The following is a 24,846-nucleotide window of genomic DNA, read 5'->3' as shown; positions in this document are numbered from 1 at the left end:
AACACACACAGCAGCCATTCTGGGGGCAATTAATTAATCCAGGATGCTATTCTCCTTATTTTAACAATTGCTTGATTTTTATTTTCACAGTCTGTGCTCACATTCATTCTTTTAAGGTAGTTTAGATTATTGTTCATGTTGAAAGGCATTCCTAATGTGGCATAAAACCTTAACAGTGTTTATACATGCCTTGGAATCTATGGAGAAAAAAAAAGAAAAATCAGTAAGGACTCCTCTACAGTAGGAGTTTGAAGACTGGGATGGATGTCTCTGTGAGGACTATGAAAGAAGTCTTCACAGAGATATCCATCGCAGTCTTCAAACCAGTCCCACCAAGTATGGGATGGAAGCAAGCTCCTTAAGGCCTACAGTACACCAGTTAGACCTATGGAGTTACTAATCAAAGAATGTACAACTCCACAGCTCTCATCCATTACAATTGCAGAGGAAATACCATCTCCAAAGGAATCACTGGTGTCTCTGGATCCCATCCCTACACATCCAGGAATGTAATATACTTTACCTAGTGTGTGATAGCAATTAAAGAAAACAAAATAACCCTTGAGTCCCAGAGAGAATTCACAGAAAATAACACAGAGGGAGAAACACCAGTTTGTCAGTCCTTCCATCTTAATCCTTCTGTCCCAATCCTCAGAAGAAATCTGAAGATGAGCCTGGGAACTATGGGCTCCCCATTCTCCACAGATCCAGAAAACAGAGACTTAGCAGGGAGATATTTGTAATGCTTTATAAACTCTCTTCGTCACAGTTAATACCCATCCCCCCCCCCCCCCCCTCCCTGTTTTTATGCCAGATAAAATATGAGAGTGAATATTAGAAATCAGAAATTTAGATGGCCTTTCATGAATATACGTTAAAAGGATGAAAATGTCAACAACAAATTTCCTCTTCTCTGCTATGGTTGTTTCTCTGTATAATATCAACTGCAGTCTCTAAATGCGTTCCAATCTAACTTCAAGAAAGTTTTAGCAGTAATCTTCAATTTCTGAACGACATTTTTTGCCATTAAATTAGAGACTATATGTTTAGAAAACAATATTCCTTCAAGAAATAGAGTTTAAGAGAACTCGCCCCCCCTCTCCTTTCCCCACCCCTCCTCGCCCCTCCACCAAATTTGCAATGGATTTGAGTTAATTAGGTACTTATCACAATATTTGTTAATGTGACTTAAGATACTTGATTCTGAGTTTTACTGATGAGAACAAATAGTTTTGAAGGACGGCCTTTGACCCACCATTAAAAGTAAGTGGAAGTATCAGCCACATGTTGAGAGTGGGGAGGGAAATAAAATCTTGATGATTTCTTTACAAGTGTGAGACTGAGCTACGTCTTACATTCTAATTCTAATCCCCATCAGCATCCAAATTTAGCAGCCTTAAGGCAACTCCATGATGATACGCCTGAAAATGTTTGCATCACGATGAGCCCCATGTTCCCTGGGTCTAGTCTACATATTGTTCATGTATTTAAAAACACATATATACACTAAAGAATTAATTTATACATAGCTCCAACCACAGCTTGGACCCCAATGTTCAAATTGCACATAAACAAGAGTCGTTTTGTAATTTCTACTCCCTGATGCAATAAATTAAGCCTTTGAAGCAGTAAAACAAGGAATAATGCTTGATTGAAGTCAAAGATTGGCCATCTTCATGTGCAGGACAGTGGGAAGATGGCATTTCCAGAACAGCAGACCAAGCTCCAAATCACAGAAATGTCCACTAGCACTAAATGAAGGGCTTATTAAACCTGAATGTATCAAACAGCTGTTTGCTATTAGGATGAGTATTCTCAAGTACTGTGTAGGTAATTTTTGGACAGTGTGTCCTGTTGTTTAGGATAAGCTAAAGAGACAGTGCTCTGGAAATAATTGTTTCTGCTTGGAGTCCCAGTATCACATTTATTTTCTCACCCTATCTTTCTCTCCCAATAGCTGTGGTGGCACCTCATCCATGTCTGGTACCACAAATAAGTGGCTGTCATCAACCCCGCAATATGAATTACTCATTATATCTGCTAAACACTTCAGAAAGCTCAGGACAGTGTACTTCTCTTTTTCTGGACTGAGCAGTTTGTAATACAATTGCTGTCCGCTTGCTGACTAAGGGAAATGTGAATTCCTGGCTTCCTCCAGCCCTGACTACAGACATTGGCTTGCTGGCTCATTCCTTGGTCATCTCGCTCACTGCTACAAAACTCAATTATGTCCACACATCCTACCTCCTGAGGGCCCAAATTTCATACCACCAAATGATTGCATCCTGAAGGCTGTGTTTACACTCTTGCCACAGTAGTGGAGGGTAATGGAGTGAAGTGGGTAATGCTCAGGGGATCTATCTTTCCGCTGTGTAAACTATTGGTCAACACACTAAGAGCCTAATCTTCCTTGGAAATATAGAGAGAATCTTATGAATGGTTTTGAATATTATGTAGGGGTTAGATCTGTACTAAACAGCAATCAGCTGCAGTCTTTCAGCCATGTGTTTTTGATACTACTAACATTCCTTGAAGTAAGGTTCAAGAAAAACTTTGAAGTCTGCCATTGCTCGGTGAAATGAATACTAGTGATAGCATTAACCTATGCACTCAGTCAGGCTTTTCACCCGAGAAGAGCAAGGAATTGCTCTTTTGCAGTGTTGTGTAGTCACAAATTAAGATCCCTATGAGCTGAGGGCTTCTCATAGTTCATCTACTAGAAATGTTAGCCCAGGAAAAAAAAAAAACCAAAAACACAAAAGCCTGAATGATTGAAGAATTTTCTGTCATTTCAGAAAACAAAAACAAACAAGTAACCACTTTGTCTCCAAAGAGATAAAAATATTTTGTTGTTTTTGTTGTTCATTTTTTGTTTGGTTTTGGTTATTCTATTAATGATGAACCATAAGGAGCCTTCAGTTCTTAGGGATTTTAATCTGTGATCCCTAAAGGTGCAGTATTACGCTCGCATGCAACCATGCAAACACAGGAAAAGGCAAACAAGTAAAAAGAGCCAGAAATCTGGCCCTCATTTTAACTTATGGAGTCAACAGTAGTAAGTTTAAAGTAGAAATTTAGTAGTTAAGATTTCCAATAGAATAGTAACTTGCTGGGATCAGCGTATGGGAAACTGGTAATCACAGCCTGAACCTCTGATTAATCAGCTGAGGCAAGTGTTGGGTCAGCTGTGGGAGCACAGGTGAAGGTAATTCAGCTGTGCTCCCGGAAAGGATGGAGCTTGACTCCACCTCCTCTAGACCTCATTTAAGGGCTGACCACCACTAAGGAAGTATCTCTTGGAGGTTGCTCCTTTGTGGAGATTGCCTTGGTGGTTTCCAGTCAGACTGAAGGTGTCTATACTGGTGAGTTTTTCCTATAGGTTACCTTCTGGATATCTATCACTATCCTTCTTGTATTATTACCATCTTTGTATTATTTTCACCTTATAGATCAGATTTGTCCATTTGGTCTCAATTTGAAATTGATGGCAGTGCAAAAGATGGAAGTAGTGATAAATCAATTGGACTTTCACAGTGTTATGCTTGATATTCAAAAAAGCAAAGTACAGAAATAATTTTTTGTCTACAGCATAAACTTCTGGGCTCTCCTTGAGGTTATATCAATATGTAGAGATATTGCATTATATTCACTTTCTCAAACTAAAATGCTAAAAAATAAATGAAAAAGAATTAGTGCCCTGAGAAAAAGCAAACTGCCTGTGGATGACAAAAGATCTACTTATGTCTTGTTTCAACAGACCAAGCGATATCTCCAGTAAAAACAGACAATCTTTGATGCATACAAGTCCATTTTCAGATCTGATAAAAGATATTACCTCTCCTTACAATTTTGGCTTGCTTACAGCCTTATACTGTTCGGGCTGCAAGGATAATGATATTGCTTAAACAATGCTGTTACTGCTACTCATCTCCTGGGTTAAAAACACTGTTAGTACAGAAGTTCTGGGAGGAGCCACTCCATATTTATCACACATTCTAAAGTCATGTAATCTTTCAGAAATGCTATGGAGCTACTCTAAGTACAATCTGACATAAAGCTGATCTGTGTTATGTTATGAAATGACCTGCGCAGTGAAATAATGGAATATCCAAACAATTGCAGTCTTCACAAATCATCAGCGTGAACTGGAATTTCCTCACTGCTACTGTTTTGTGGAAAGACAAATCCTGACGTTTTAGGGATTATTATGCAATGGCAATTATTTTTGTAAATAACTGACAAAAAGATACAGATAGCCCAGAGAAACTTCTGACAAAGAAGAAAAAGAGTGGAAGAACAAACATATAAGAGAAGGTTCCAAACTCCTACTGCTCTGCATGCCGCACTGTTAAATTCCTCTTTGAACTAAAAAGCAACCAAAACCCCCTTGAATTCCAAGAAAGGAAAAGATAACTGACTTTATGATATTACAGACTTCCTGTACATAGTTTCACATGTAAGCTTTCCTGACAAGCTGTTTTATAAAGCTTGGCTAAAGCTATTGATACAAGATGTGAAATGGAGCTGTATTTTTGGTTCAAATAGTGTTTGCGTGTTTGTTTCAAATGTTGTGGGTTACTCTCTAATAATCTTTTTCATTTATCTGTCTCTTGTATAGAGCACGCCTCTCCTTGTTGTTCTTTCCCTTCCATACCTGGGGTAGTAGCCTTCCTCCTATCAGACTGGCTTGTCTTGAAACTTTTAATGATTTCTTAATGACATTGGTTTCACGTGTTCCTACTGTCTCTCTATCCTCCTGCCTATCATTTTCCCTTGAGCCTTTCAGACAATTTCAATAAACTCTGAATGTGGGACAAGATCTTTCAAAGAGAAGTTAATTCCTACAATTTTTTAAATTTTTTTTTTAATTTTTTTTTTAATTTTTTTTTTAAGACTTTTAGCAAGGAAAGAGAGAAACACAATAGAAGGCAAGTAGGATTTCGCTATTATATATACCCTGCATGCTATGAGGCTATGAAGACCGTGGCCAGCCCAGCATATTTAACCTAAAGCAGGCACTTTAGCATGGCAAGAATGTAACTAAAAGCTGGAAAGAGCTTGGGGTGGGAATGCTGGAAGATGCTAATATAGCGGGAAAAAAAGCTTTTTTAGTTCTGTTGCTAGTGTGGCAAACCCTATTCTTACAAGCCCTACAGAACAGAAAATGAATGTGATATAATATGTCTGGGATGTCATTTTGTGAACAGCAGCCCTCCACAAGTTCATACTGATGACAAACACTCAGTGTGCAGAGGCACATTCCAAAAAAATGAGGAAACTGCAGCACTTTGTGAATCTACAAAATTTTTGGTGGTTTGTTGACAATGTTCTCATCCAGCAAATTTGGGAATAACATTGGCAAGTTTAAAGAATGGTTCCCATCTTTCCTTACTCTACTCAACAGGCTGGAAGGAAGTCAGACTTCTTCAAGGTTCTTGTGGATAAGGAGGACCATATGGTTGTCAAATCAGTTTGCTGAACTCTGTCCAAATCCTATGAGACTGATACTTTTCACATGGACACCACATGGTTTATCCGAGGTCAGTTCGGCTGGGAACCAACTCAGCAGGAAAAACGAAGCATGCTGAATTGCTGCTCCCTTTCCAAAAGATGGACAAGACACATTTTGGGATCAGAAACTTTCACAACTCATCTCTGTGATATCTTCTCAGCATTTCATAGACATGCAGAGTTTCTGTCTATGCTGTTCATTTAAACCCCATTTTAACAACAAAATGGATAGCAGAAGAATAGGAAATGATAAATCATAGAATCATTGGGGTTGGAAAATATCTTTAAGACCACTGAGTCTGGCAGCCCATCCCACCATGCCCACTGCCCACATCCCTCAGTGCCACATCCACACGGCTCTTAAACACCTCCAGGGATGGTGACTGCACCACCTCCCTGGGCAGCCTGTGCCACTGCTTGGCCACTCTCTTGGAGAAGAAATTATCACGCCATATTTTCCTTATCATAAGGACCGTTCATAATGAACACCATCCTTACTTCAGCTTAAGAGACCAAGGCTCCTTACCAAAACTTTTTCTTACAAAAAATCTATAATTTTTACCTAATTGTGCATTCTTTTACCATCATGAGTATGAAGCAGAAACTGGATTTAACTCCCTAGAATAAATCTCATTGCAACACGGCTGCTAACATCTCTTGCAAGCAGAAATCAAAAGTAGAAAGATGAAAAGTTATGAAGATGAAGAGACTTTGTATATTGATGTTAGGAACAGTAATTGCAGCAGTTGTCTCTGTAGAAACTAAGAGGAAATATCCATCCTTGACCTTTATCTATAAAAGAAAAGAGATATAGTGTAACTATAGTGTAACCCCAGAACAGTCTTTACAGCCTCTTGATACATTACTTGTATAAGAATTTTCTTTTTTTTCCTAATTTTGAATGTTAATTTGTATGTGCAAGGCATATAGCTGCACATCATTATTTCCACAGCTCTGTACAATATACATGCTGCCTGAAGCAAAGACTTGGACAAGAGTGAGTCATTATTTTCCTTACCTGCACTTGCATGCAGGCTTAAATAAGTCAAAAAATTACATAACCAACAGTGCTATTCCTCTGCTTAAGTGATATGTTGTGTTGGGACAAAAAATACTGAAAATATTGCAAGATTGATCCTTGACATGATCCATTAAACAAATCTAGCATCCTAGAAGTTGTTCTTTGGTTTTCAAGCAGTATTTTATTTCCTTGTATGCTGCACTGCCTATGCTGTTTTCTGAAGTTCAGTAGATAGCACACAGTGCAGCACTTAGGGGAGCTGAACCGGAAGAAATAAAAGATATTTTATTGTTCTGTGGTCAAAATCTGCTTTCTCTTACATGTCATTGTTCTTTTGTGCCCCTAGAATAAGACGTGCTTGAGCAATTCTGTGTGTTTTGTCTGTGAAGCAGCACAGCGTTAATTAGAGTTTAAGAACTGGGAACAAACGCAACTATTAGCACAGAGATTTTCTAAATTCTGACTCAGTTCTTCTCTGCTTTCTTTTTAATTTCTTTGGCTTAGCTAATGATTAACGCCATCAGCTTGCTTGTGACTAGTTTCACTTTTTATTTGATAAGGCTGGCTGCAATGGCAGGCTGTTCCCCAGCCTGCAGGGAAACAATTTCAGTTCCCCACGTTTTCCCTAAGAATGTTGTGAAAGCATTTCCAATCATAGCAGAGGTTGTGCACAGAGGGAAAGCGAGCAGAATGACTACCAAAGAATACATTTTTCTGTCATAGTTCTCTGCGTGGACACCTATCAGAGAACAATTGGGGAGTTTAGCGCGTGCCTACTGACTTCTGCCTTCGTGCCATGGATACTCTTTAATCAGCAGTTTCCTCTCACGCATATCTTTTTGTTTCCATAGTTGCTCTGCAGAGATAAAATGGTAACATGCATTTGCAGCACCAGGAGGAGAAAAGAAAAGGAGAATACTTTCCAGAGACCAAACAGTGTCACACAAGCTGAGCCGAGTTGATCCCTTTGGAGTGTTGTGAGCAATGCTGGGTGGGCATTTTGGTTTGCGAGCCAGAAGCCATGAGCACTGTGTGCTCACTTAGCAGCCACAAAGTGCCATTGCCGTCCCAATATCTTCTTTTATTTGGTGCCATAAATAGCTGCCTACTTCAGCCTATCCATGACCTTTGATTAGCACGGCTACAAGCAAATACTGCTCGGTCAACATACTTCAGAATATAATTTTACAACAGAATGGAGGTCAAATATAAAAGTAAGAGAATAAACATGAAGTAATAGACACGCACTGTTTTGTTCCCCCCACCAAACACAACATTTCTATCTCATTATACTAAGTACTGCAGATTCTGCAAATTGTACAAAAAGTGGAATCTAAAAGAAGAAGAAAAATACCAGCAAGGTCCCGGGAAGCTGAGGAGCAATTAGTTCTGTTTGTTCCAAAGCTGAGGTTTCAATTAAACAAAGCTTCCACTCCTTCTCTTGGCTGAAAGGACCTTTGGGGAGGGAGTACTCGCTACAAGTTGCACCAGTATTGCTTCTGTTCTTTGAGTTTTATGTGAACCCACAGTCAATTTCTTGGTGGACAATTGCCCACGTTATAAAACTCCACTGATGTGTCATTATTTGACTCTGCCAAAAAAGCCATAACAGTGAGAAGGCACATAGTATTTGGTGTGTCACTAAAAGGGAGCTACTTAATGCAGTAAAAAGAATGGAGCATCTGTAACCACAGCAATTTATTTTTTAAGGGCTGAGAATTGTCAAACAACACACAACTGAAATTGCTGGGGGTGCAGCCATCCTCTGTCAGTCACCACTCAGGAGCTCTAGGGACAGCACTGAGGAAAGGAATGTTACATGTATTACGGGTGCAATAATTTCAAGCATTTCCCGAGAGAGCACAACAGATAAATTGGAAATAGGGAGGAAAGCCCGAAGTAATTAGGAAGGAGCAAAGAAAAGGAGCAAGGAGGCCACAATGATACACTTGTAGGCATGAAAATCACCAGAGATGAAAAGGCTGCTATTTCTGTGATTACACATATTTCTAGACTGAACACAAAAGGCTTACACTGACACAGATTTTCACCAGTTGGAGCTTTTCTTTATTGTTGGTGAGTAAAATGCACACACAGCTCCTCTTTCAGCATGCAAACTTGCTTTTGGACGGCAGTGAAGGAGCTACATCCTTTTGTCTGAGGGGTTAATGCAAAGACGTATATCAGGTTTCCTTCCCAACCAATCTCAGCGATTAGCAAAACCCAGCTAACCCTAACTTTGTTCAAAGAGGAAATAACAGGACGTATCAATGCTAACTTTGAGCTCTGGCTTTTTACAGAAGACACTCCCTCCCCATCCCTGGAGGCATTCAAGGCCAGGCTGGATGTGGCTCTGGGCAGCCTGGTCTGGTGGTTGGCGACCCTGCACATAGCAGGGGGTTGAAACTGGATGATCATTGCGGTCCTTTTCAACCCAGGCCATTCTATGATTCTATGATACGATTCTATGACCGTGACCAGCCATATTTTGGTCTTTGCACACAGAGCGAAGGCTGTTACCCAGCCTCTGAGCAAATTCCAACCCGGCGACCTAAATTCCTCCTACGTTTTCAGCTGGAGACTGGATTCTCCACTTCCTGCTCTGAAATTCTTGAATGACGTTGTTAAAACGAGACTTTGACCTTTCGAAACGGATGATAAAAAATGTCAGATAAACCCAAGCACGGCTCCAGGTACCCCGAGTAACAGCAATGCTTAACTTCCGACCTGTCACAAGGCAGTTTAAGGGTTTTGTGTCCCTAAAGGCTACATAAAGCACCGTGCTTCTAACGGCCGGAGCCACGCGCGCACAGCTCGGCCCTCTCCCAGCTCTCGCAGCCCGTCTCCATGTTCCGGCCCTGCGGCCTACCGAGGCCTACACACACCTCGCTCCCCCCGCTTAGTGCCTCCGTCCCTCGGCCGCTCCACCGGCTCCGAGGGAGGCGCCGCCCCAACCGAGCGGCGGCAGCAGCAGCGGGGAAGGGGAACTGAGAGCGAGAGGCCGCTTGACGTCATCATCCGGGTGCCTGGCGGTCCGCCCGCCGGTCACAATGGAGACCGCTCGAGCCCAACGGCCGTGAAACCGCCGGCGCGCAGGGCTGGGGGCGGGCGGTGTGAGTGACAGGCGCGGGGCGCGGGGGCGGTACGGCGGAGCGCTCGGAGCCGCGCTAGGCCGGGCCCAGCTCCGCCATCTTGGCCAGGGCCCCGCGAGACTCTGGGCGCCGCCGCCGCGTCTCGCCTCGCGCCCTCCCCCCCTCCACCCTCTCATCCCCTCCCTCCCCCGTGTACGGAGCCGTCAACGCGCAGCGCTCCGCCGCCCGGCCCGGCCCCTCCGCCGCCGCCTTCCTTCCTCCTGCCTTCCTCCCTCCCTGCCCCCGCGCGCAGCCCAGCCCCGCAGGCCGCAGGCCCCGGCTGCGTGTGCACCCCCTCCCCCTCGAGCGCCCGCTGCCCGGACGGGGCGGAGCGCGCAGGCCCCAGCCAAGCCCCAGCCGGAGCCGGAGCGCAGGGCCGCCGCCGGGCAGGAGCTGGTGACGCAGGAAAAACGCCTCGGCGGTGCGGGGAGCGGAGCGGCCGGGTGCCGGGATCCGAAGCGCGGGCGGCGGCGGAGGCTTCGCTCTTCGTCCTTCCTCCTTCCCTTCCGCCCGTCGCAGCGCCCGGGGAGCGGGGGAAGCGGAGCGAGCGGAGCCGCCCCCTCAGCCGGCCGGCAGTACGCCCGGAGCGCGGGGCCTGCCATGAGACCGTGCCGGGCATGAGGCAGCCCCCGGCTGCGCTCCTTCGGCAGCAGCCGGCAGCGCTCCGGGCCGCGGGACCAGGGGACGCCGTACGGGGGTGAGTGGCCGGAGCGCCGGGCCCGGGCGGGGCTGAGGAGGCCGAGGCTGCGAGGCCGAGGGCTGCGGGAGCGAACGGGGCGCTCTCCGCCCCCCCACACCTTCCCGGGGACGGAGCTCGGCGGGGGCGAGCGGCGCGGGGGGGAGATAACGGGCGGCGGGCGGTGTTTTGGAGGGCGAGGGAAAATGGCTGACGGCTCCTCATCCTCTCTCTCGCCGGCTGCCGGCGGGGGGAAGCGCTCCCCGCCCCGCCGCCCTCGGGGGCCCCTCCCGGCCTCCCCCGGGCGAGCGGGGCCCGGCGGCTCCCCGCGGCGCTGCACCCCCGCCGCTCGCTTCCCTCCGCACCGTACGCCATTACTGAGGTGGAGTGATTGAAGCCGCGTAGGCCCGGGCGACGCCTGGCAGTCAGGCCCCGGCGAGGCGCTTTGCCGACAGCCTCAATGAAAAACGCCAGCCCGGCTCATTCACGCCCGCTGTAAACACGATTAACGCGTAGGCCACTCCTCTAGGCCCGGCTTCTAGCGAGCCCATATGGATGCGCGGAAAGCGGCGCTGGCTTTTTGTGTCTTCTTCTTCCAGTTTGCTCCGCTGTTCTTCCTCGAACTTAGGGCTCGGGGCTCTATGCTGCGTTTTAATTTAGAAAATACCACCCTCTCCCCTGTCCGAGGTGCGGTCTCTCTTATTGTCCTCGAGACGAACCCAGTGTTATGCCAGGAAGATGAGTTGTTGGGTTTTTGAGTGTTGGCCGTGGCCCCGATAACGTGTGCCGGCCCACTTGGTGTGGGGCATTGTTTGTATACTATGGCCTTGGGAAACGATTCCTTTCATGTGTAAACGAGTCTGCTCTCATGAAGACGGGCAGAAGCATTGAGGTGGGCTTTAAGGTGCCATATTTAATTTTCAGGTTGCTCCTTCAGAGGTCAAGTATTTTGCTGGTGTACAGCGACTGTATAGAAAGGGAGTTGCGAAGGAAGAAAAAAGGAAATATTCTAATCAGATTCCTAGGCCTAGCTATTGCTGTTCTTTCTGTACGACTGGATTTATACTCACAGCTCCACACTTATATTCATATCATTGGACGTTGCTATCAGTATGGAGACTCTCTGAAGTCACAGGCTCAGGGCCAGCACGAGGCCCACTTTTGCTGACCTACTTGCAGAACAGGGGCCTGTATTTTTTGGAAAGCCATTGAACTGGATGTGAAGTGCACTGTTGCAACACTTGTCATGACAGACAGAGCAGGTAATGTGTGTTTTCCAGCAGGCTTCTCAAATGCCCAGCACATGGATGTTCAAGCTGTTATGGGGCTTCGTGATAGGTTTCTGGAGAATTGGCCTGTACTGATGGTAGAATTCAAACGTTAGCTCTAGTGAGGACTATTAGGGATGGCCCATATTTCTAAGCAGCTAAACTTTGTTCTTGTTCTCTTAAGTTTCTGCTTTGAGACATTGGCTGGACTCCCCACCATAAACGTTCCTGAGCAACTAACCCTTTTGTTTCAATAAAAACTCAATCACCTGAATTTTGGTCGTTTTGCTTTTGTTTTGATTTTGAACATAGTGATTTTGGTTCTGAGTTAAAGTAGCGTTTACTCCCTGAACCAACAGAATACAACAGCGAACTTAACGAATTTGGGGGAAGAATATAGAGTACATGCATTGATTGCACTGTTGCGATCCCCTGGGCTGCACAGATGCTTAATAATAGATTTGAACAACAACAACGAAAACCCATAAACATAATCATAAAGCTGCAGTATAAGAAACTCATGCATCAGCAGGACTTTTTTTTGGAGGGGGAAATACAGCTAAAAATAACCAAGCGAGACTGTTGTTTCATAGTAACTTTTCCTCTCTTCAGTATCTTCTGTACTTTCTGCTGTTCTGTATAGATCTTAACGATGCTTCTTCTGGGTGGCCTCTGTCTTAATCTTTTTAGGGTGCTATTTCATCTCATGCTGAATTTGCCCTCGTGATGCTACTTCTGCCCATTGAATTAATTGACAGGAAGGCTACATCTGGAGGTGGGAATCAATAAGGACAGTGGTAGCAGAGCTGTTGACTGTTTTTCTGTCTATCTGTAGAACACAATCACTCTAATATACATGTTTTCTCTCTCACATTGTGATGAATTTATATTCAGAGTAGTTACATTGGTCAACTTCTCTATTCTAAGTGCACGCCTTTAGCTTGGTCTGTTTTACTTAGTTTGTTGGAACTATTGCAAATGAGCCTCAGAACAAACAAAAGTAGTGACTTAGTACTTAGGCATGTAAGAAAATCAAGGTGTTCCAAAGCACCTTAAATTTAAAACAGAAATTAGTGTAGGACTTTCCAACATGAATGAAGTTATGTAAGGAGGAGTTTGGTTACTTGCTTGTGTGAACAATTTATTTTTAAATGGCGATGAAGTTGTGTTTCTTTCAGCTATGTATTGATAATATTGATTAGCTTCCTTAAGTTCCATTGGAAATACTTCTGCCCTTCCCTTACTGGTTTAGAAATCTGTATTTGACATAAGTCCTGTTGTGTTAGGCAGTGCTTTGTCTATCACTAGTGGCGTTATTCCTTTTCAGAGATGCTGTTTTATGTATCCTAATACATACAATGCCCAGCTACTGTGGGTATATTTTGATAGATGCTGAGCAGTTTAGCCTTATCTGGCTAAACCCATCTTACTCATCTTACTCACCCATGAGGGGAGTAAACTCTTCGAAAGGGCTGACAATAGCAGGACACGGGGAAATGGTTTTGAGTTGAAAGAGGGAAGATTTAGGTTGGATGTTAGGGGGAAGTTCTTCACTAGGAGAGTGGTTAGGCCCTGGAACAGGCTGCCCAGGGAGGTTGTGGATGCCCCGTCCTTGGAGGTGTTCAAGACCAGGTTGGACGGGGCCCTGGGCAACCTGATCTAGTAAAGGTGTATGTTTGGTGGCCCTGCCAGGCAGGGGGGTTGGAACTACATGATCCTTGAGGTCCCTTCCAACCCGGGTCATTCTGTGATCTGTAAATTACTGAAGTTGTGCATTTTTTTTTCCCTTAAAGCACCATTAAAACAAAACATAATAACCCCCCCCCCCCACCATCCCCTAGCACACACTATTAACTGCAGTTAATTTCCTTGTAAGCAAGAACATTGCTTATCAGACCAGTAGTTTTGCTTGCCCAGAGTTTGCCAGAGAGGTCTGTGTTCTTCTCAGGATACAAAGAAACTTTGCAGGGCTTGGGGAGCTGTGTGTGGAGGCTTTTGAGTACTTTAGAAAATCATTTCCTAGATGCTCACACTGGTATTAACTGGGACATGTGGACGTGGTTTGTCTTGTTAAGTAAAACAGCGTTTCTGGTTGCTGTGGATGTGTCTCTTGAAACTCTGTCAGTGCATCCAGTTATCCAGTTTCATTATCTGTATCAGCCTCTTTTAGAAACAGTTCAGAATGTAAAGCTGTACAGCAGGATATGTGCCTACCTTTTGTTGTAGCTCCTTGCCTTTTGCAAAACTAGCAGTGCTGTGTAGGGAGCCTGCTTTGGCAGGGGGGTTGGACTCTATGATCTCTGGAGGTCCCTTCCAACCCCTACAATTCTGTGATTCTGTATGTTTCTATCAACTTCCTTTATTTTCTACATATTTGTAATAAGTACCATTTCCCCCTCCCCCTTTTTAACTAACTAACCTTTGTTATGTGTGCTTTCATCCCAACGCAGACTAATGAAAAAAGGTAGAGAAATTAAATTACACTGTTGTGCCTGCCATCTGTTACCAGTGCGGAACATTGATCGCAGTCTTCATTCCGCTCTTCTTTTGAACACTTAACAGGTGGTTCTTCTGCAACATTCAGTAGTGGCCAATGGCTTTTCCTTAGTGGGATAGCCAGGTAGTTAGTTATATTTAGAGCGGTTTGGTAAACCTTGACGTTGTGGAATGGTAGTAAAAGAAATGTTTGGGGTTTTCTTTGCTTTTTTTCCCCAGAGTGTCAAGAGATGAGAAGAACATCTCTGTAAGTGTATGCTTGCTTGCAACGAGACTCACATTTCTGTACAAATGACCTGGAAAGTTTGAGCACTTTGAATTCACTCTTTATAAAAATGCAGCAGCTTCTTTCATGTATTAAATCTAGTTTTTGTTCTCTTGTTACTGGAGAGCCATCTGAAAGTTCTTACACTGTTATAATGATTTACAGTTTCATAACGAGTTGAGCTGTTTTCTTAAAAACAGTTTGGTTGTATTGACTGTCCTGTAACAAAGGTCTGCTGTGCTCAAGGCTGTAGCATGACTTGGGAACGTGGTTAGCAAAGATTCCTTCTGCGCTTCCTGACAAAACCATGTTCTGACTTGGATCTTCTCATTCAGTCTTGGATACAGATAGTGGCTGGAACCCTACAGCAGTGATGGTGACTTTCCTCCTTGAGTGTCAGTTGCTGTAGCATAGGAAGTTCCACACAAATGTGTGCAAGAACTTCTTTACCGTGAGGGTGACGGAGCATGGAACAGGCTGCCCAGGGAGGTGGTGGAGTCTCCTTCTCTGGAGATATTCAAGACCCGCCTGGACGCCTACCTGTGTGACGTGGTGTAGGGAGCCTGCTTTGGCAGGGGGTTGGACTCGATGATCTCTAGAGTTCTCTTCCAACCCCTGCAATTCTGTGATTCTGTGATAAGTACTAGTGAGGTTACAGGTGAGCCCTTAATAGCTTTGTCTACAATAGGTGAGAGGAAAAATGTGAATATCATCTTAAGGTGGGCATTTGTGACTTAGTGTAAAATATTTTCCTTCTTTCCTTCCTTCCTTCCTGTTTTTTCTTCTTCTCTCTTTGGGAAACTTATCAGCACAGATAGTTCCTTTTCCATTTTCTGTTCTGAACTTTCTGGTATTTTCTTTCTATGTGAACACCTTCATCTCATCTTATTTGAGAGTTGAAGTCAGCCTGTTAGTTATCAGAGCTTTTTGGTTGCCAGCTGTATTTGGTATTTTCACCTTTTTTCCCCAAGAAGTTAAAATGTAGACTGCTCCAGCAGTGATACAAAGATACCAGCAATGTTACTGTGGGATACTTTTATTTGTAACATCCTTGATCTGTTTACAAAACCCATTTTCTGATTCAGTTTTCCTAACGCACGAAAGTGCCAATGCAGAAATGTTACTTCCTTACATATTTAATTAATTTATCACTTTTTCTGTTAAGCTTCACCTTCCTGGAAGGCAACAGGCTGCCCAGGGAGGTGGTGGAGTCTCCTTCTCTGGAGATATTCAAGACCCACTTGGACGCCTACCTGTGTGACGTGGTGTAGGGAGCCTGCTTTGGCAGGGGGGTTGGACTTGATGATCTCTAGAGGTCCCTTCCAACCCCTACAATTCTGTGATTCCTGGACATTCAGCAAATAATACTGCCTGGCAGTTAGCATTTAGCCATCAATTTACTCATAGTAGGGGAATTCCACATTGCATCATTTCTTAAAGATGTACATCTGTGAGGAGAGAGTTCTCCAAGAGCTCTTTTTCCAGGCTTTTTTAAAGCTGAGACCCATTAATATGTTGAAGGCAAGACACAAGCATGGAGCTCCTTAGTGCTGACTCGTGTCTTCTCTTCCTCTGCTACAGACTATGGAAGATTTCCTAGATATAAAATCTGCTATGAATGATAAAAATTCTGTGTTGTTTATTTTAATTTTCTAAACAGAAGCATTGTTCAGATGAACGCTTCAAGATAATGAAAGATTCCTAAGAGGGTATTTCAGGGCTTTTTTCGAGCTTCCATAGAAAATAACCAAAACTTAAACTTTCCCAGGACAAGGCTTTCTTTTAGTCAAGAAACAGCTAAATGGCAACAAGAAATGATGCAGAAGTGTGCGTTATGGATTCCATAGGTCTCAGTCCTTGAAACACATAAATGCTACTTGACTTTTTGCCTTGCTTCAGTGGGAGTAGATATGGGAAGATACAAAGGCGTTACTGTGGGATAGGACGCTCTTCGTTCTCACACTCTGAAACGGAAAAGACTTAAGAAATGAGTCTCACACTGAGCAGGCCAGGGGTGCAAACCAAGTAGGATCCCTCTGTTACCAGACTGGCTTTTATAGTTGGAGGGGAATATCTTTGCTAGCACTGTGGTGTAGAAGAGTGACAACGGGTTTGTGTTGGCTGGGGGTGGAATTCCATGTTTTGGTCATGTTTTGTCAGAAATGGACATTGGTGGTGAGGGGAATAAGTCTTTGTCTAACTAACTTAATATGAGAATGAACATCCTTAGTGAAGTATGCTGGCATCTCAGTGAATGAGCTTTTGATGTTTTGGTGTTCAATTTTTTCTTTTGTGAAGCATTTTTGTGCATTTTCCTGAATCCTTTAGCAATGATTGTTTCCAGTTGCACGGACTCTCAGAATCTTGGAGGTGAAAACTCCAGTGTTGTGTTCTGCTACTTCAGGCTCCAGTTTTGGACAGCTCTCCATATGCGTTGGCCTGTCTTCCAGTCAGTGCTTTATTAATCACATTGAAACCTCGAAATCCCAAGTGGATTTTTCTAGCTACTTATGTACATGCACATATACGATGAGATGTTTTCAAGGAGATGCACGGCCTTCTTTCTCCTCTCCGAGTACGGCAGCAGTGTCACATTGCTTTGTTGTTTTGCAGCTCCCTTGGAGTTGTGGTTGACAGTTTGTAACGTGTCTAGTGAAGATGTAACTTGAAACGTGAATTCCCCTTATGACATTTGAGAAATCATTAATTCCTTTCCTTTCTTGCCTTAAGATTGGGAGAGTGGTCACGTTTTAAAGATTAAAAGATCAGAAGTAAAATGGAAAGCTCCATTTTCTTCAGTAGCAACGGGTGCAGCAAGGTCAATAATAAGTGGTAGTGAGTCCTTGCTGTAAGCTTGTGTTCTTTCAGCCATGGGACAATAACAGGTACTCAGTATCAGGCTCTGGTTAGCAGGAATATAACTGAACTTTTACCTGCTCTATCTGAGGATTTTTGAGCAAATGAATGCAGCATCCTGTCATGAATTTTCCACACATCAGTTTCCTGATGGTGCAACAAGTATTTAGAACCAGTAGCGACTTCTGAGTAATAACAGCAGTTGACCAACGTGTTAGTTTTGTATTGTTGGCTACAAGTAGCAGTCAAAATCAGTCTGACATAGATATATATATATATAGATATATATATATATATTATATATTATATATATTATATATATATATTGTACTTCTGGTAGTTGTCTTTGAGGGTGTATTTCTGGAGAGAGGTACAGTGGGTATGGAAAAGACTTCTGTGCTTCTTTTATAACCCTTAGAGATGTTTGTGTTCTATTTAGAGATTTTAAATGCAATGAGTGTTTTCTCTTACGAAGATAGAAGAATTTTTGCACTTTGATCTTATTTGCCTGCATGGTGTTGTAGTGTTACCTTCTTCATGGTGAGATTTTATCTTCTCATTCTGTGTTTCTCATGCCCCTTTTCCTTAGCATTGTTTCTTCTATGAATTCACAGTGTCTGAGTGTTCAAGTATCAATGCTTTTTTCCCCTTTCTGTCGCACTGTTGGGTAGCTGATATTTGGTTTCCCAATACTGTCGAGGTTCATCATGTAGTTTGGACAGACATCTTTGCTTGGAAGTGTCTTATTTACAAACAACAACTTGTCACAGGGTGTCTATGATTTGTGGTTGTTCTTTCCATTGCCAAACTTGTAAATACAAGATTCCTTATTTTTGCTCAGTTGCTTGATTAAAAACAAGTGAGAAGGTTAATTTCTCCTGCTGCCTGCCCCCAAATTAAGACATAAATAGGATTTGAATAGGAGTATTACCACTTCCCCTCCTCACTCCCTTCCACCATCTACTATAGGTTGTATTATGTATTATTTCATCTGGGCTTGTGGTTTAAAAATGCTTGTTGATATTTCATTTGTATTATCAGGTAGCTCAGGGAGACTGCTTGAAAATGTGGTGGCGTGAAAAGCAAACGAAATGAGACTTGAAAAAGTGTAAAGGTTGTGAATGATTTAAGCATTTTACACTGTAATGGGGAAGCTGATTTTAGAAGATTCCTCTATGTGAAAATGGAAGATTTGGAAATGCGTGCATTATGTTTACCATTAACCACTGCTTCTTGCACTTAGTTACAAACTTTCCTTCCCTGACTCCATCCTCAACTCCATCAGTTGGGAAGGCTGATTGAATTGGATTGCCATGCAGTATTTTATCTTTAGGCTTAATTCTGCAAATGCATCACTGTAACCCCCATACTGATTAGATTTATTAATCCATTAATAACATTTATAGATGCTGTGCACCTGTGCATTTCCCAAACATTAGTGTATTACTTCTCACTTAAAATTAAAAGGCTTGTGTTGTCTTCTCTTTTAACGATGAAAAATTAAGACACAGATACAGTTCTTTCAGAAGGAACTTATCCAGTAGCATTTGTACAGGTCTGTGTTAGGTGTTCAGTTATAGATGCAGCTCAAGTCAACATGTGTTGCTCTTGTGCTTCTTCAGTCTCTGTGTTTTACTCATGTATCTCAGTAGCCAGAGAAATGAAGAGGTTAATGTGGGGAGAATAAAAAAACAAACAGATGTTTTCAGCAGCATGTGTGAACGAGATGCAGATAGAATTCACTTCTCAGTGCTTCTGTTTATCTGCTTTCAAGATTTCCCTTTGACTTGTTTTCTTATGAAACATCATTGTGCTTCTACAGCAAATAGGTAAAGGAAATTTTTCTTCCTGGTGCCTCAGTTAACTGCTGTCCATGCAGATAACTTAGTTTGATGGAAGCAAACTTTAGTTTGATGAAAGTTAAATTCTCTGTTAAGTCTAGTTTTTTTTTTAAATATGTATCTGCAGGTAATATTTAAATTGTGCAGAGTTATCTGCAGTTTCATAACTCTTTTTCTTGGTCAACAGAAATAACTTTTGCTTGCTTCTCTGTGTTGTGTTGTGTACATCTTCCACCTTACCTGCTGTTGCAGCTCTCTCACTGTTGTATGTAGTTGCGGTCCAGTTATTCCAAGCTTTACTGCTAAATCAATTTTCCTGACTCACTGTGATCTGAGTGCCATTTTCTGTCGCTCCTTGCAGTGGTTTTCTTGTAATGTCTGGGACAAATACAGTTTTTTGCCTCTGCCTTCTTAAACTTCTTGCTCTTAGCCCATATTTGCTCTGGCTAGTTAATATTTCCTTCATGACTGAGCTTGTACTGTTTATGAGTTGACATTCCTGGCATTTATTGTATACTAATCAGCTTTCTCTGTGTGCTATTTCCTGTTAGCCATTATACTTAAGAAGTGCTTCAGTCTTCATGACATTTCTGCATTGTCAAGACTCGTCTCTGGTTTTATATGTGTGAATCTTCATTGCGTTCATAGATAAATGCATGCTAGCTGTGATTATCCATGCAATGTTCTTTCTTCTTCCTTCTATCTCAGATCTATTTCATTATAGATTTGCTCTGATGCCTTGAGTTGATTCTGTCTAAGGGTATATATATTCTAACCATGGCATGAGGGGCAGGTAGTGTTCGTATGGTGTGTGATCCAGATAAAAATGAAAGTAATTTTCATTCCTTTCCCTAGTTACTTTTCAGCCAGAGTGAGTTCTTGATGGGGCTCACTGTGTGGTGTTGTGGTGAGGGGCTGCTGAAGATGAAAGCAAGCTACATCATCTTCCTCTGCTTGTGACAGCATAGGCCTACCTGATTTCAAACAGACTGAAACTGTACCTTCAGTTAAGGCTTGTGCACGTGCAGAAGTGCAATGAAAGTCTGCTCTAAAATGTGCCAGGATATAATGCTATTATGGAGGAATAAGGTCACCTTTTCGCACTGAGATTCCAGCAATATCAGGGGAGCAGAACAACTTAAGCACTCCAATGGTAAAGCTGCGTTATGAGAGTTCTGTCACTTTTGCATTGTGCCAGTACAGGCACTGGCTGTTAAATGAGTGGTTGAACAGTCTTGTTCTCTCCTGGCCCATTCATGGGTTCAGCTGAAAACCAGCATCTTGATTAGTCTGTTTTGTGCACTGGAGGAAGATGGTGCCTTGATGGTTCAAGGTGACTTGCATGATTTAACATATGACCATTGTAGTTGCTTTTGTTTGTTGTTTGTTTGTTTGTTGGTGGTTTTTTTCTTCTGTTAATTTGTTTTTTAGTCATAACTTGATTAGAATTTTACAACCCATCCTCAGTGTTTAGGATGTAATAGTGTAGTAGGTAGTTATCACCTGCATTTCCTGGAAAGAAAGGATGTGACAAACTTTCTGGTAGGTTTTACAGCTACATGAGAGTAATTATATTTCTGGAACATCAGAGACACTTCTTGGTTTTGTGGGAAGTGGGTATGCAAACGAATCTCCTGTTTCCAGCTCTGCTTGTTTCTGTGTATGTTTTCTTGGGACTTCCTTACTTGTTCCTGCCCAACTTCCTCTGCTGCTACCTTTTTGCTTTTAAATCAAGCTACCACATTTGTTATGTTGGCAGAAGGAGTGTTAAGACAGAAGATGTTCCTGTTGCCACTTATTTTCCTTCAAAGAGGCCAGGATTTTTAAGGGGATTTGTTAAACAAGCCCTCTGGAGCAGATAGATAATTCTTGGTGAACGTGCCGATGGCTTGTGCGAATTGAATTGGAATGGAGTCTTTGAAAGGGTAGATTATAGCAGGACAAGGGGAAATGGTTTTAATTCAAGGGAGGAAAGATTTAGGTTGGATGTCAGGGGGAAGTTCTTTACTATGAGAATGGTGAGGTGCTGGCACAGCTGCCCCAGAGAGGCTGTGGTTGCCCCATCCCTGGAGATGTTCAAGGCCAGGTTGGATGGGGCCCTGGGCAGCCTGGTCTAGTATTAAATGGGGGACGTTGGTGGCCCTGCATGTGGCAGGGGTTGGAGGTTCATGATCCTTGAGGTCCCTTCCGACCTAAACCATTCTATGAGTATGTTTAAGGCAGGCAGTCTTTGTGGAGGTTCTCTCCACAAAACCACCTAGTTGCAATAGGCAGTTGGTACATTGAAAACTAGTGGTGAGTTTGACTAAGCTTCTTAAGCAATTACAAAGGAAAAACTTATAGTTGAAAGGTAAATTTTGATGCTGGTAAGGCTTTTGTCTGTGTTTGAGGTATTGATGGTAGTGGTAGTGTCTGAATTCATGTGCTTAGTTTGTGCTTTTAAATGGAGCATTATATGAAGTTCCCCTCAGTTTTACAGCTTTTCTACATGATTCCATATGGTGTGGAATATCCCGCTGGCCAGTTTAGGTCCTGATTCTGTGCCCTTCAGCCCCCTCACTGGTGGGGCAATATGAGGAGCTGAAACATCCTTGGCTCTTTGCAGCACTGCTCAACAACAACTGAAACACTGGTGTGTTACCAACATTGCTTTTCTACTCAAGCCAAAACATAGCATCATACCAGACTTGATGGAGAAAAGCAACTCTGACCCAGCTGAAACGAGGACAAAAATGCTTTCAGCTTAATATCTCAGCTTAGATGCTGCACCATGCTTTAACTTGCATTAAATCAAGCAGTAAGTTTTCTGAGTATTATTCTTTGTGGGAGAACTTCTATAATGTATTGATAATGTCATGGGCTGTTAGGAATACAGACTTTGAATATTCTCTTTAGAGTTTTACATAGAACATAAAAACATAAAGGGAGTCAGAAGGGGCTGGCTAACTTTTAACTGTACTTTTCTAGCAGAAGTCTTGCTGTGTTATACTCGTATTACACTATTATACTCTTGAGTTGCTTGAAGTCTGAAGTGTGCTGTATTATAATTTTAAAGTCATAGGTGAAATGAATGCAGAAGATGCCATTTTGCTTCCCTTTGAGTACTTATGAAACAGTGAAGGTAGCAGAGCCTATTTGGCATCTACAAGTAGCTTGGTGGAAAAGTATGAACCTTGTAAATGACAGAAGCTGGAGGTATTTGTGTGTCTCTGGTAGAAAACAGGCATAGAAATGGCACAGAGAATGAGAAATCATGAATTGAACATTTGTACAGTTCTGTGTTAAGCGGGATGTTCCAAGTGTTACTGCCTTTTTCATTTTATCCCCCAGCAAGACTCGAAGTTGTGAAATGTATTAAATTACTCTAGTGTAGCAGATCAAAGGGAGCGCTTCTGTTTCAACTTTTTTCATGAAGTTTTTCCATTTTTGTCTGCAGTTATGAGTCATTGTCTCTAACTCTTCTGTTGGAGAAGGAGAGATGCACTTCTTGGTTTCAGCATCATCCCTTCTGCCTAAAATGTGTTAAAAATCCTAGAGATTTTGATGAGTAAAGGAAGAGCACAGTTTTCAAGGAAGTCCCAAAGGTCACAAGAGCTGAAGGATAAAGGTTCTTAGCAGTCCATAAAGGTTTGAACCCAAATTTAAATTAATAAATAAAAAGTGAGATATTTTGTAGGATCTCTTTGGAATTCACAAACCTCATGTTTGTCTCTGGTTAACTGTAGATGTAGAAAGAAACCACAGAACCTAATGCAACCTTAAATAACAATTAAAACTGCTTATGCAAGTTGTGGGTAATATGTTTCATTGGTTTCCCCGCTACTCGTATGTCATCAGAAACAGAAATCAAATGTAAAAGTGCAAGGATTTGATCATGAAAGAAGAAAGGGATATCGCTTTGTAAGGACAGTGTTGAAGGAGATTTTAAAATTAACTAAGAAAGCAGAGGTTGTATTTTGGAGGAAGACTGTGTAGATGCATCAACATTTGTTTATTTGAATGATTTAAATGAAGCAACCTGAGTAAGAGATGAGCTGTATTTACTGCTCTTTCTCTGGCATAATTTGAATCTTAAAACAGCTCTTTGCTGTAGTGCTTCTTTTGGCTTTGTTTCTCAATGGTGAGGGCTTGCCAGTATTCTCTTCTGTACATAGCTGGTAGTGGGTGTTTTTACCCTGTTATTTCTCATTTTATTTCAAGCATATTGAATCAAGAATATAATTTCCATTTAACTTTGAACTCTGTCTGTATTTTTGTCTGCTCTCTGCTTAAATTTCCAGTGCAAAATTGTAACAGTGCCCTAATTTAGTTTCTTGTGTGTTGGAAGATAAAATCCCCAACCCCTTTTGGTGGGTTGTTCCTGGGACTATTGCAGCAGATGGAAATTTCTCCTGGTGCTTTGAGTATACATTCAATATCCTCCTTTCTTACTGGGTATGAAGAATTATGTTCCTAAACTTGCTCATTTCCTCCTGCATTTTCAAAGTTATGTTCAAAGATGGTTTCTGTGTCTGGGCATTGGTTTTTAATTGAAAATGTAGCTCTGTATAGCTGGGAGGGGCATCAGCCGGTCTTCTGAGCTTTGTGTGCTATTTCAAACAGCCAAGAAACATTTTTGTTCATACTAGCCAAAATTTAGCAAAACACATTTCTGATGTATTTGATGTATTGGTTCTGTTCTTGAGGTCTGCAGCTTAAAATCACAGAATTGTAGGGGTTGGAAGGGACCTCTAGAGATCATCAAGTCCAACCCCCCTGCCAAAGCAGGCTCCCTACACCACGTCACACAGGTAGGCGTCCAGGTGGGTCTTGAATATCTCCAGAGAAGGAGACTCCACCACCTCCCTGGGCAAAAAATCTCTCAGCATGAAATAAAATCTTAGTGTATTTATAACTGAGAAGGATATATTATGTCATGTTTGGAGAACAACACCTCTCCTCAAAAGCTGCAAGGTGATGGCAGGTCCTGTCTGCTTTCTATGATTTTGTTTGTGTGCCTCATTGGCAATGATTGCTTCTTTGAAAATGTCAGTTATAAATATAGTTCGTACAGTACCTGCCCGCTGACTTCTCAGGGTTTTTCTCTTCTGACAGGTTCAAAAACCTGAAGAATTGAGTAGAAATAGCAGTTGGAAAAGGATATCTTTATTTCTTTACCTTAAGGATGTAAGATAAGCAGCAGCTGAATACCCTGGAACAAGTAGACTGTCCAAGAATTGCATGGTCTCTTGGTGCCCTATCCTGTGGCCAGTCTTATAATTGGTTCGGATTTTGCTGCTCCAGGTTTATCAGATGATAGAGGTTACTTTATTATGGTCTCGTTGTTTATAATCCCATCTACTTGTATGCCATTTGCAAAAATGTATTCGAGATTTTATAGTTCTGCTTAAGTCATCGATAATATTGAGTAGTATGGGATGAAGAATTGATACCTGTGGGGTTTGGGTAGAAGCATTGGCCTGTTTTCTTTAAAATGTTGTTAGTAGTTTATTCTATGATCTAGTGACCCACCTGGTAGGTGAGGGAAAGGCTGTTGATGTGGTCTACCTTGACTTCAGCAAAGCCTTTGACTCTGCCTCGCACAGTGTTCTCCTGGGGAAGCTGGCAGCCCATGGCTTGGAAAGGAATATTCTTTGCTTGGTAAAGAACTGGCTGGATGGCCGGACCCAGAGAATGGTGGTGAATGGAGTTAAATGCAGCTGATGACTGGTTACGAGTGTTGTTCCCGAGGGTTTGGTACTGGGGCCCATCCTGTTCTGTATCTTTATTGGTGACCTGGAT

General features: G+C 42.5%; 1 protein-coding gene and 1 long non-coding RNA gene across 5 annotated transcripts in view; one reads left to right on the top strand and one right to left on the bottom strand.

Annotated features, from left to right (window-relative positions):
- Positions 1 to 8,213: 8,213 nt before the first annotated feature.
- LOC116654420 (uncharacterized) lies at positions 8,214 to 9,610 on the bottom strand. The gene is made up of 3 exons (XR_014939896.1): positions 9,418 to 9,610; positions 8,566 to 8,689; positions 8,214 to 8,332 (listed from the first exon to the last, which is right to left on the bottom strand). It is a non-coding gene; the product is annotated as an uncharacterized LOC116654420 (long non-coding RNA).
- USP9X (ubiquitin specific peptidase 9 X-linked) overlaps positions 9,514 to 24,846 on the top strand; it is an 88,521-nt gene continuing 73,188 nt past the window's right edge. For 3 of the 4 annotated variants that reach the window (XR_014939859.1, XM_015884801.3, XM_015884793.3), the window contains exon 1: positions 9,546 to 10,360. The gene's annotated coding sequence lies outside the window, so the exon portion shown is untranslated. Of the gene's footprint in view, positions 10,361 to 24,846 lie in introns of all 4 variants that reach the window. The other variant, XM_085530198.1, reaches the window with a different exon arrangement.

Source organism: Coturnix japonica, chromosome 1, assembly GCF_054131305.1.
Source record: "Coturnix japonica strain WE chromosome 1, WE-NBRP24, whole genome shotgun sequence".
Taxonomy (NCBI): Eukaryota; Metazoa; Chordata; class Aves; order Galliformes; family Phasianidae; genus Coturnix; species Coturnix japonica.
Note: the sequence above shows the minus strand (reverse complement) of the source record. Positions and strands in the feature narration are given on the sequence as shown.